Below are 10502 nucleotides of genomic sequence, written 5' to 3' on the forward strand. Positions count from 1 at the left end.
TATTGTTTAATGCTATTTTGAGGGTGCTGATGACAAATATGACACTATTTTTTGATGTTTCATTCTTTACTGGTGGTCCTAGCCCTCTAAGAGTCACTCCCAGAGGGTTAAAAATGACACATTTCAAATATAAGAATGTGGGGGCATTGTTTTAGACATTGCTCCTTTACTAGGGAGACATCTGTCCCCCTATGGACATAGAAAAATGACAACTTTCTATTACAATCAAGAATATTTAGTCGTTAAAACATTTCAATTGAAGCACACATTTTAATATTTCAAATATCTGACACAGCTATTCTTGCTTATTACATTTCTTACGGACACCTTGTATTTGGGTGGCTTATGCTAATTCAGACTTTTTAACGTCTGGCCTATAGTACTGCAACCTGTCGTTCTGAAGTGCTGTGAGAGGCTGGTGTTGGGCCACTTGAAAGCCGGGCCCTTCCACATTACACGCCCCTCTCCAGCACCATTCAACTGAGCACATCTCATCTATTCTTTATCTGGCCTGGACCCATCTGGACAAAAGGGACACTTTGGCTAGAATGCCTCTCATTGGCTTCAATTCAGCCTTCAACACCATCTGTAGCTCATAGGAAATTTGTCTTTGCTAGGCGATAAGCTAAGCCAAAACTGCCTTCCCTCTTCCGCTCCACACTCCTGACACAACAGGCTTTCCGAGGTGACGCCATAGCGTTGCCAGTGTGTCATTTACAATTAGAGCTTATGTAAAACCATTTTTTGGAGAGGGCATTCTCATGGCACGCATGACGTTCACTTCTGGAACGGTGCGAAAACGATACATTGGAATTGTCTTTAACGACATATGAGGTTTAGTTCCTAAAACAAACGAGAACATAAGAAGGCAACCATTACAGAACATTAATCACAAAAAAATCCTTCAACATGGGGCTTACTTGTTGTTTTACCACGCCATCCCTTAGTGGTGAAGCGCCTGCACGCACGCCAAGTCTCGCGTGCGCCGTCTTTAAACGCGGGTTGTTTGGCGGGTTGGGCGCATGCGCCGCACTGTACGCTTTTTTTAATTGCCGCTGACAGTGACGGGTGCAGTACTGTACGTGAAATTGATGATACCTGGTGAAAAGGAGCTTTTATACATTTTAATTTTTCTTAAGACCAAAAGTGAAATAAGAAAAGGCGACACTCACTGAAACAGATTTTTATAGCACTGACCAAACCAAACACCTCCGAATAGCAAGCTGTGGGAAAAATGTTTCAGTGTTCCGCTTAAGAGACGTGATTTTAGCCGTGGTACGAGGTGGCACGTGGTTTATATGCATGGCAAGCCAAAACCGAAGTAAGATAAATGTTGAAAGTGTTTTTAAGACGTCCTGAGATGAATTTAAACATCCAGCGGATTCAGATGCCAATTTCAAGATAATATTAAATGCATTTTAGGAGATCTTCAAATGAAATCATTGAAATGCAAATCCTTAAACACGAAGTATTTTTAAAGTTGCTCAAGTACATCTGCTGAAGTAACTTCCCGTTATTTTTGAGGTTTCCAGTGCATACCAGGATATCCTGAAATCATTCTCTGCACGTTTTGAGATTTCTAAGATAAATTTCAGGATATATTGAAACAACTGCTTGTAAATTTTCTAGTTCTCAGTGCGATTAAGTGTCATTTTAAGATATCTTGCTTAAACTACTCCAAAATGTGTTTCTGATATCTAAAAGCTCATTTTTCGAGAAATCTTAGTATGGTCTGAAACTTATTTCAAAATATCTTGTAATATGATAAACACATCACTAAAAGTTTCTTAAAAGTAATTTGAGATACCTTCACCTTCACTTACATTTGAAACATCTAAAATTATTTTTTTTTATATCTTAAAACAGGTTTTGGTACGATTTCTGATTTACAAGACACGTTTCAGGATATCATAAATAAATTTGCTTACTCTGTTGTTAAATGTCTAAAGTGCATTTCAAGATATCTCTAAAATACTTCCTTTTTATTTTAAGATATCTGAAATCAATTTTGAGATACCTTAACATACAGTCAGTAGCATAACATTGTTACATAAAGGGTCGCAGGGGACTGTAGCCTGTTCTAGCAGCAGTGGGTGTAATGCAGGGATTAGTGCTGGGCAGAGTGCCAATCCATCCCACACTGGCACTGTCCTTTGGCATCAACAGTCAAGCTAACCTACATATCTTTAGAGATATTTCAGTTGTCTACTTTTTTAAAAGGTGCACAGTATGGAAATCCATCAAAGATCAATCTAAGATATCCTGAAATAAATTTATAGATATGTCAAAATTGGAAGAAAATCATTTTAAAAATATCAAACAGTATTTGTGATATCCTAACCCGAAATGCATTTATGGTATCTGAAAATAGATTGTAGGATCATAAACTGGAGAGGAATGTATTAGAAGATATCTTGAAATGGAACTGTTTCACAGGAGGCAATATATATGAAACCTGTGTTAAAGAGTATATACGATTTTATTTACAGATTACACTCTTGTATATTGGGAATCATCTCTTGTGACATGTTCTGTCTTTCTGAAATAGTGTTCATGCACAAATGTGTCACCAAATGATATCATTTGGCAAGAAAAGTGTTTTGTTGTTTTAAGCTGGCAAATAGTGCCTTAGGGACAGTTGTGGACAGATGGATGGATGGATGAGCAGAACCAACTCTAACCATACAGGATGACTTAGTTTAATGTCTGTAAAATAAGAGATGTTAAAAGATTTAATGAGGACAATTCAGTAACTGACTCTCATCACATCCCGGGCAAATATGAGGGAGGCGTCTGGTTAAGAGCTGTTGAAGAAACAAAATACTACACTCTACCACAGATGACAAATGAAGTAATATACTATAAACAGTAGAACTCATGTCAGGGGTGCTCTTCACATTGCAGCATAATTTGTCAGTGTTACATATCACTCCAAGACTGGTGTTTTGTGCAGCACTGGTTTCTGCCTTCTACCCAATGATACAACAATACACGCAGACTTCTCGTCACCCAGAGCTGATTAGGAATTAAATACAAAACAAGTAGAAACATCATAAAACTGAATTAAACATGCAAAAAGGGGCCAATAGGTATAATGTACAAGAGGTTGTCACTTAGCTCCTTTATGTACATGAAGCTGTTAACTGAGGGATGGAAAAAGGAATTGAAAAGAACTGAAGCGAGAAAATAAGGCACATCAATTTTTGTTTTACATCGCAGCCTTCATATCAAGTCGAATTTCACAAAAACAACACAAGATAAAGTAGATTATTGATCTTTCAAAGTCAATATAAGACTCTGGACAAAGCGTATAAATGCCCTGACCTCAATTCAGAGCATCAAACAATTAAATGAATGTACAGTATATAGAGAAGGCAAATTGACAGAGTGGCAAATACAAAACAAAGAAGCTCTGTGAAGTCATTAGTATCGCAGGAAACGCCAACCAGTTTTAAACACTGGACATGTGAGGTGTGCGTGAGGTGGACCCACAACTGGTTTTGGCCTTGCACATGAAGTCACCAGGATAGGCTCTGGTCCCTTTGATACTGCTGTTTTCAAGAGCAATTTGAATATTTTAACTCGTGAAGATCTACTTAGGGAGAATACACAGAGAAAGAAGTAGCCACAAAAATGAACTCATTTCTGAACCAGGATGAACTGGGCCCCTTGGGGTTGGAAAATCAAAGGTGTTTATCAAGGATACATTCAGTAAACTCTTGTCGTGATTATTCTGGACTGGGTGTTGAAATTGGCAGTGTTTCAACCTAATGGCCAAGTTGTGAAGATTGTGATTCAATATAAGTGAGCACATCAGTGGAGCTGAGGAATTTGGTCAGAGCCACGTCCCTGAGAGAGCAGTAGTAGGACTCAATAAAAACCATCCTCCATTGTCCACCAGTATTGTCCTTTGAAATCGTGCCAAAGATACCAAAAAAGGTTGTGCTGTTCACTGGAGACCCTGAGTTCAAGTCCTGCTACTTTCTCTTGAATGGATAAACAGCAGAGAGGAAGGCTTTTGCCCTGAGCTGAGACAGCACTAGCTGTATTTGTCGTGAGTTAGGATTTGGGCAGCATCACTTTAACTATTTAGATGGCTGTCACTGAACAATACAGTTTACAGTTCTGACAAGAGGAAACAGGAGACATTTTGTTACTTGACTAACAGCAAATTAAGGAAAGGAAAAGAGAGGAAAGGTGGATTAGATTAGGCCCTGCAACATTAAATTGAGCCTCACAGAGGAGCTCAATCGCTGTCCTGCCTGAACTTGTACCTGAGGGCAGGGGCTCTAAATATGTTTGACTGAGATGTTGAAATCTCTTTAATTAAACAGCATTTGTGACATCACTGAAGTTACCGGGATGTTTGGTCTGCCCTTCTGCTCTGTCTTGGATTAAATGGGTTCACGAAAATGACAAAGGGATAATCTATAAGCAAAAGCAATCCCTGTAGACCACTTGCAACAATCTAAGTAGGGTCTGAAAGTATCAGCACATCACTGCCCATGAGGTAGCTGTTATCTTCCACACGTACAGATCTGAGTATAGCATAAAATGATACATATTTCCAATAGAAAATCAGGATGCTAGTGATGTTGTCTACCAATATGAGCATTTTATGTTCATAGTGAAGGTCTGTTTGCCTTTACTAAAGTACACAAAACAAGTCAGTGTGCTGAGCAGGTGTATGAGTGGCTTTTTCCCATTCTTTGAGTAACATACTTAATGCACTTCTGTAAACACTTTTTCACGTAACTGTATGCTGGTTGGCCCTTACAGGGTGATCTGAGTTAGTGGATGGCACTGGAAGCCTATGAAAGGCTCATAAAGAAGGAAATTAACTATGAGTCACAACTACTGGGACAACACGAGCCAAGGGCACATTGGTCACTGGTATGTGGCCAATCATTATTAAGAAGCCGCTTTCATTTTTCAGACAAAATTATAATAAAGACTGAAAACAATTTTTGAAAATGCAGAGCCATAATATCTCATTAACTGGTATGGTCCAAAATAATTTGCTTCCAATGAAAACAAATCAGTTAGAACAAAAGCCTGAAGCCATAATGACCTTAGTAGAATGTTGTGAGTCATCAGCGTACATCTGGGGAGGTGGGTTTGTGTGCGTTGGGGGCTGGGGGTGTCCAGCATTTATCATCGTCTCAGTCAAAGGACACAGGCAACAAGGACACAGTAATTCTGGCAGATTCTAGAAAGCTGCTTCTCATCTCTAGTCATACTGAGGCACCCATTTAATACAGACCAGGAGCACCAAGTGTTGGCACTAAAACTATGATTCAGTTTTTGATGTGTAAAGCGTGTTCCACATAGGTAAATGGATTTCCACAGTTAATAAGACACTCCAGCATCAACAGGAGAAATGCAGAATAGACTGTATGATTAACTTCACGGCCTTTGTAATCTTTCACCGATCAACTGAAATATTATACATTTCTTTTTACACATAATCAGGTACATGTAGAAAGTGTTTACTGACAATCAAGCCCAAAGCTACAAAACCTTCTACAAGGTGCCAAGTTAAGAGCCCTCAGAATGGAACAGGTGGTGTATACACAGGGCTGAACGAAATCCCTCAAGGCAGTTTGGTGATTTTTTTTTGCTACAGTAGACTTGTTTCCAATACAAAGATTTTCTGCCCTCACAACTGGAACACACTGTACAGCTCAGTGTACAGAGTGATTTTCACATATTATTTACTATTTTATTTCACCTCCTGCACTTTATTAGTCAACTGATTCTGTCTGATAAAATGCACAGGAATCTGTGTATTTGCTCATTGTTTAATTTAAATCCTAAACCACTTGGCAAATGTTCTTTTTTCTGAAAATTTCAAAAATGTAACTCTTTCTATACATGACTAAACAATTATCACCTAAGGGCTTTCAAGCTTTGCAAATTAAAGGCCCCTTTTCACAATTTATTAATCATACTTTTACCAAGATGCAGTAACAGCCATACATGTCTGCTTACAGCAGTGTTTCTCAAATAGTGGGGGGCGCGTTTGACCTCGGGGAACATGCTTTTTTATTTTTCTTTTAAATTTTTTTTGAATTTAGAATGCACTTTAAATCTTTTCTGTTACATTTAATAAAGCTATTCTTTGTTGTAAATTGGTCCATATTTCTTTTTTTATTCTCTTATACGTTAATAAGGATACAGTGTTATGCAGAGGTGTACTTATAACAATTTTATAGACAAATGATACTATTTATAGTCACGCGGGGGGCGCGAGATATTTTTTTCTTCCTTGGGGGGGCATGACAGAAAATAATTGAGAAGCACTGGCTTACAGGAACTACACCAAAGTAAATCTGTCCCTCATGGTGTGCATTCAGTGCCAGGCTATTGTTTGCTCACATTATTTAATTAGTTGCCATAAAACCCTTCATGTTGTACAAGTTAACCTTACAAAGGGTCCTTAAAAACAATTAGCAATGAACAAAGCATGAAGAGGAGATACTAGAGATTTGTCTAAGAGGTAATGGTACATGATATGATAAGGGGGTATTTTTTACTTTCTTTTTGAATTAATACAATTTGCGGCAGATGAGTTTTGATTTTGATACATTTAAACACTTAAAATAATTAACATTAGTGTTTGAGAAAAGACTACACATTTAATAGACAACACTACTCACATAACACTTTAAGATAAGAAAAATTATGTTGTTAGGATTTTTAACAAAATTTGCTTTATCAGCTCAGGCTTTGGAGGACCACTGCCTTTCAGGTGCTAAGAATATTAAGACTTGGAGACTGATGGACTGTGAGAGTAGAAATAAAAGTTTCTATGTAACTAATTTTACCCATGTTCCTGTAGGTGAGATAGCTCCCTAGCTGGAATAAGTTCTTTTGTAATTGCGGCGTTTTAAGTAACCGAAAACTATATAGATATATTAAAAGGCGATACCTCTCCCATAGCATGTCGCCCTGACGTCACATGTGATGAAGACCATGGAGTGGCTGCTGCTTCACCACCTGAGGCCACAGGTCTGCTACCCCCTCGACCCTCTCTAGTTCGCATATCAGGAGAGGATGGGAGCGGAGGATGCCATCATCTATATGCTACACCAATCCCTCTCCCACTTGGGACAGAGGCAGTGGTGCTGTAAGAATTATGTTTCTGGACTTCTCTAGCGCCTTCAACACCATCCAGTCTCTGCTCCTTAGGGACAAGCTGACAGAGATGGGAGTAGATTCACACCTGGTGGCATGGATCGTGGACTATCTTACAGACAGACCTACAGTATGTGCGTCTCGGGAACTGCAGGTCTGACATTGTGGTCAGCAACATAGGGGCGCCGCAGGGGACTATACTTTCTACGGTCCTGTTCAGCCTATATACATCAGACTTCAAATACAACTCAGAGTCCTGCCATGTGCCAAAGTTCGCTGACGACACTGCTATCATGGGCTGCATCAGGAGTGGGCAGGAGGAGGAGTATAGGAACCTAATCAAGGACTTTGTTAAATGGTGCAACTCAAACCACCTACACCTGAACACCAGCAAAACCAAGGAGCTGGTGGTGAATTTTAGGAGGCCCAGGCCCATCATGGACCCCATGATCATCAGAGGAGACTGTGTGAAGAGGGTGCAGACCTATAAATATCTGGGAGTGCAGCTAGATGACAAATTGGACTGGACTGCCAATACTGATGCTCTGTGCAAGAAAAGACAGAGCTGACTACATTTCCTTAGAAGACTGGCGTCCTTCAACATCTGCAATAAGATGCTGCAGATGTTCTATCAGACGGTTGTGGCAAGTGCCCTCTTCTATGCGGTGGTGTGCTGGGGAGGCAGCATAAAGAAGGACGCCTCACGCCTTGACAAACTGGTGAGGAAGGCAGGCTCTATTGTAGGCAAAGAGCTGGACAGTTTGACATCCGTGGCAGAGCAACGGGCACTGAGCAGGCTCCTATCAATCATAGAGAATACACTGAATCCTCTGAACAGGATCATCTCCAGGCAGAGGAGTAGCTTCAGCGACAGACTGCTGTCACTGTCCTGCTCCACTGACAGACTGAGGAGATCATTCCTCCCCCACACTATGCAACTCTTCAATTACACCCGGGTGAGTAAACGTTAACATTATACAAAGTTAACGTCGGTTATACCTGCATTGTTATCACCCTTTAATTTAACATTGTTCTTTATCAGTATGCTGCTGCTGGAGTATGTGAATTTCCCCTTGGGATTAATAAAGTATCTATCGATCTATCTAGTGATACGGCGGTAAAAATCATATAACAGAAAACAACTTAGTTAGCTATCTATAATGACGATTTACGCAGCATTACAGGTGGAAAGCCATAGCAGGACATTACCAAGGTGGGATCTTGATGTATACAGTCTGCCATTTTCCGTTGCTGCGCTAGAAGGGTTTTCAGGACGGATGACGATATCACCCATCCGTCCGTCGGCTTCCAAGTATTTGGCTGCTGTCCAAGTCTTATTTACTGGTTCGTCCACGTGCAGGCCCTTACTTAGGTTCCAAACAAGGGAAGGAGAGGGTTCCATTTCATCTCTAACACACAGAAATAGTACAATGCCCATTTTTGTAGTTGTATCTTCTCTCTTCAAATGCTTGCCTGGCAGTTCTAAATGCTGAGAGTCCCAGTGTGCTAACTTTGGCCTGGCCTTTACATGTGAATGGATTTATAAGATCATTTTTGTACACAGCACAGTGACATTAAACTTATATTCTTATTATAACCCACAATCTTGATTTCTGTTACATTTCAATCAACATCAAGTTTGGCATTGGGAGCACAGTCTTTACTCAAATCAGCACCAGCGTTCTCCCATTTGACATATGTCAGAACATTAAAGAACTCTTTAATTTCTCTGTGATTAATTTTACAACTTTTACGGAAGCATACCCATTGATCTACCCATTGTAACAGTCTCTGTATGTAATTTAGGCTTACTGCATGTTCTTGGCATGAACAAACAAAAAAAAAATCAATGATAGAAAACTGAGTATCATAAAGTTGAGGGTAGAACTAGTGTGATGAAAAAAAAAGCACAAAGGTAAAAGATTAAATGCTGAAACACCATTTTAAAATGACATTTGCACTTCAGCACTGTTCTGAAAAGTAGAACAAAAGGAGGTTCTTGGACAAGTTTATATTAGACAGAAGCAACACAGGTGGGAAGTTTCACACTAACAGAATGTTCTTCACACTATACTCACTTGTAAGGGCTTTCAACAACTGTCATTTCTGGTATTTTTTTTAAGGGAGACGGAGCTGACACTAGACTTAATGTCCAAATTTGTGTAACTACTCTCACCACTGCTGGTCATTATAGAACTAAGTCAGACTGGATTTTTGCTTAAAAGCCACTTCCCGAGACTCTTAATGCCAGCTAAAAAGCCTTGTAAGACGATCAATTCCAGACCAAGTTATAGTGTAACATCATATTCTACAGCAGGTAGACTCAATTATGGCGCTGAAGGTCAGCAGTTGGTTGCAGGTTTTGTTCCAACCAGTTTTGTAATTACAGGTCATGAAACTTGGTATTTAATTATATGGCTTGTTAGTGCTTACATTCTTCCAAGACAAAAATCGCATATTTTTTGTTCTCTTAAAACTCAATCCATATGTTTTGTGGTCCTTCCTTCTCTCTCATTTATTTCAAAGCACTGAAGTAACACAGATACTTCATGATGCATGTACACAGGTTTAAATGGAAACATGTTAAGTGGAAGGCTAGAGGGACTTTTGTCATTTGCACCCTGTTATTAATTGATGGCTGGTTAAGAAAACAGGCAAACATTAAAACCTAATTACTTTAGTTTAAAACTAAAGTAGGATTTTGAATTTTAACAAGCCATTTCTCTAAAACTAAGCGCATTAAAATATTGCTTTATTAGTAAATAAATGGATTCTAATAAGTAAACAAGTTAAAATGAAAACCTGTAGCCACTGTGGACCCCTATGGCCATCCTAGAGGTATCAGCCAGACACGAGTTTGAACAAAAAGCCAAGATTTAACAAGACACAACTGTGATGGACAGAACTTTGTACCAATTGTTAACAAAAATGATAGGCTCATGTGCACACAAGAAAACAATGGCAAGACATCTGCTCATTCCTTTAAAAGCCTCAAACACACCCTAACTCACTGGTTCCTCCATTAAACTCACTGCTTGGTCAGGCCTTAACTTCTGCTCTGCAGAGCAGGGACCCAGTAGCTTAGGGTATAGCCATAACAAAGGCAACAACAATCCATTCTCACCATTCTACTTCAAAGCGTTACTGGTGCTGGACTGGAAAAATAGAAGACTATCTGTAAAGAGGATTTGGACAAGTGTCTGCCATTAGTACAAACCTTGCTAAGGAGATTAGTGACTGAGTAAAGGAAGACTGTAAACATAAAGCCAAGCGTTTGCATCACCAATGATAGAGGCTGACTGATTACCAGCAGACCCTACTAGGCATAATTTTTTTAGCAACAAGACGACTGACACTATGTGTTT

Source organism: Polypterus senegalus, chromosome 14 (assembly GCF_016835505.1).
Source record: "Polypterus senegalus isolate Bchr_013 chromosome 14, ASM1683550v1, whole genome shotgun sequence".
NCBI classification, from domain to species: Eukaryota; Metazoa; Chordata; class Cladistia; order Polypteriformes; family Polypteridae; genus Polypterus; species Polypterus senegalus.